This window comes from Phoca vitulina, unplaced genomic scaffold (genome assembly GCF_004348235.1).
Source record: "Phoca vitulina isolate PV1807 unplaced genomic scaffold, GSC_HSeal_1.0 scaffold128, whole genome shotgun sequence".
Classification (NCBI taxonomy): domain Eukaryota; kingdom Metazoa; phylum Chordata; class Mammalia; order Carnivora; family Phocidae; genus Phoca; species Phoca vitulina.
Window position 1 is genome coordinate 467,707 of NW_022589831.1, and position 2,488 is coordinate 470,194.

The 2,488-nt window shown below is 50.8% G+C and overlaps 1 pseudogene; it reads right to left on the reverse strand.

Annotated features, from left to right (window-relative positions):
* Positions 1 to 404: 404 nt before the first annotated feature.
* Positions 405 to 1,322, reverse strand: LOC116628768 (annotated as a pseudogene).
* Positions 1,323 to 2,488: the final 1,166 nt, after the last annotated feature.

The following is a 2,488-nucleotide window of genomic DNA, read 5'->3' on the forward strand; positions in this document are numbered from 1 at the left end:
AGGAGAATTTTATCTTTATTTCTATTTTTGAGTTCCTGCCATGAAAATGATGGATATATATTATCTAGGGAATAGAATTTTTAAAAATTTTATAAAAACTAGATCTCTCCTGAAGTTTCCAGGAAAGAGTCTGAAGATGGTGTGGTCTACAATGCAGCACCCTCTCCACCTAAAAAAAAAAAAACAAAAAAAACCAAACCCTCTTTTTAAGAACCTTATTCCATCTTCACTGCTTCTCGGGTTTCCTCTCCATCCACTAGGTTGCTGCTGACCACACTTAATTTAACCAGAAATAAGATGCTGTGGGATCAAAATTGCTAGTGCTTTGCAAAACTAGAAAAGGGGGGAGAGGTTCTTTTGTAATCGTTCTTATTATTGAAATGCCTGTTAATCAGGACCTGCCCTCACAACTCTTGGGACGCAGCCCTCCATCTGAGTTCCTTTTTTAGGGCGCCCTGGACCTCCTTGTTGCGAAGGCTGTAGATGAAAGGGTTCAAGGTCGGCGTGAGCACCGCATAGACCACGCTGGCCAGGCGGTCGTAGCCGGCTGAGTAGGCAGACGACGGGCGGAAAGAGACGGAAAGGACGGAGCCGAAGAAGAGCGACACCACCACCAGGTGGGCCCCGCAGGTAGAGAAGGCGCGGCGCCGGCCCCCGGCTGACAGCACTCCCAGCACGGCGAAGAGGATGCGAGCGTAGGAGAGCGACACGAGGACCAGCGGGGTGAGCACCACGGCCAGGCCCTCAGAGAAGATGGCAGCCTCGGCGGCCGCCGTGTCCAAAGTCGCCAAGCTCAGCATCACTGTCATGTCACAGAAGTGGCGCACAGGGGCGGGGCACGGGTAGGAGAGCGCCGAGATGAGCAGCGTGTGCCTCAGGTAGTGCAGGTGGGCCCCCGCCCAGGACGCGGCCATCAGCGCGGCGCAGCGCCCGGGCGTCAGGACCGCCCCGTATGCAGGGGGCGACAGACGGCTGCCAGCAGGTAGCTCTCGGTGATGCCCAGAGCCACGAAGAAGTACATCTGGGCAAAGCATCCCTGGAAGGACACGGCCTGGCCAGGGTGCAGCAGGCCGGCCAGCAGTCTGGGGACAGCGACAGTGGTAAAGCAGACGTCCACGAGGCTTAGGTGACCGGAGAAATAGTACATAGGGGAGCTGAGGGCCCCATCCGACCTCACCACCACCACCATCGTCAGGTTGCCCAGCGCACTGAGCAGGTAGACACCAAGGAAGAGCAGGAAGAGCAGCGGGGTGGATGTCTGTTCCATCCACCAGGCCGAGGAGGAGGAACTCTAGGGCTGACGTGAGGTTGGCCGGGGCCATGGAGTAGCCGGACAGGCGGGGGTGCTGAGAGGACAGATGAGGAGCAGGCCTAAGTTCTGGCACCTCTAGGTAGGCTTCAGCATGTCGGGGTTCCATGTCCTATTTTTAAATTTCCGCTTGCTAGAAAGGCTTGGAAACCACACTGCCCACCCATTTCATGAAGAAACTGAATCTCAGAAGGGTGTCCTGAGGTCGTTCGTAGTTTCAAGCTGGGAGTAGATCAGATCTGATTTTGACACCTGTCTCTACCACTCAGGTAGAGATTATGCGTTTAACCTGCTCAGGTGTGACCTCTCTGAGCCCCAGTTTTTTCTTCTTTCATTGAGGAAAATACTATTAGCTACCCCTGAAGTTGGTTGTGAAGATAAAGTGGAAAAGAAATTTAACACACTTCTCCAAAGAAGATACACAAATGGTTAACAGACGCATGAAAAAATGTTCAACATCGCTAGCCATCAGGGAAATACAGATCAAAACCACAATGAGATACCACCTTACAACAGTTAAAATGGCAAAAATTAACAAGACAGGAAAAAAAAGTGTTGGCGAGGTTGTGGAGAAGGGGGAACCCTCTTGCACTGTTGGTGGGAATGCAAGCTGGTGCAGCCACTCTGGAAAACAGTATGGAGGTATCTCAAGATGTTAAAAATAGAGCTACCCTACAACCCAGCAATTGCACTACTATTTACCCCAAAGATACAGATGTAGTGAAAAGAAGGGGCACATGCATCCCAACGTTGATAACAGCGATGTCCACAATAGCCAAACTGTGAAAGGAGATGTCCTTCAACAGATGAATGGATAAAGAAGATGTGGTTCATATACACAATGGAATATTACTCAGCCATCAGAAAGGATGAATACCCACCATTTGCATAGACATGGATGGAACTGGAGGGGATGATGCTAAGTGAAGTAAGACAAGCAAAGAAAGACAATTATCATATAGTTTCACTCATATGTGGAACATAAGGAATAGCGCTGAGGACCACAGGGGAAGGGAGGGAAAACTGAATGGGAAGAAATCAGAGAGGGAGACAAACCATGAGAGAGTCTGGACTCCAGGAACCAAACTGAGGGTTACAGAGGGGAGGTGGGTGGGGGATGGGGTAACCGGGTGATGGATATTAAGGAGGGCATGTGTTGTGATGAGCACTGGGTGCTAT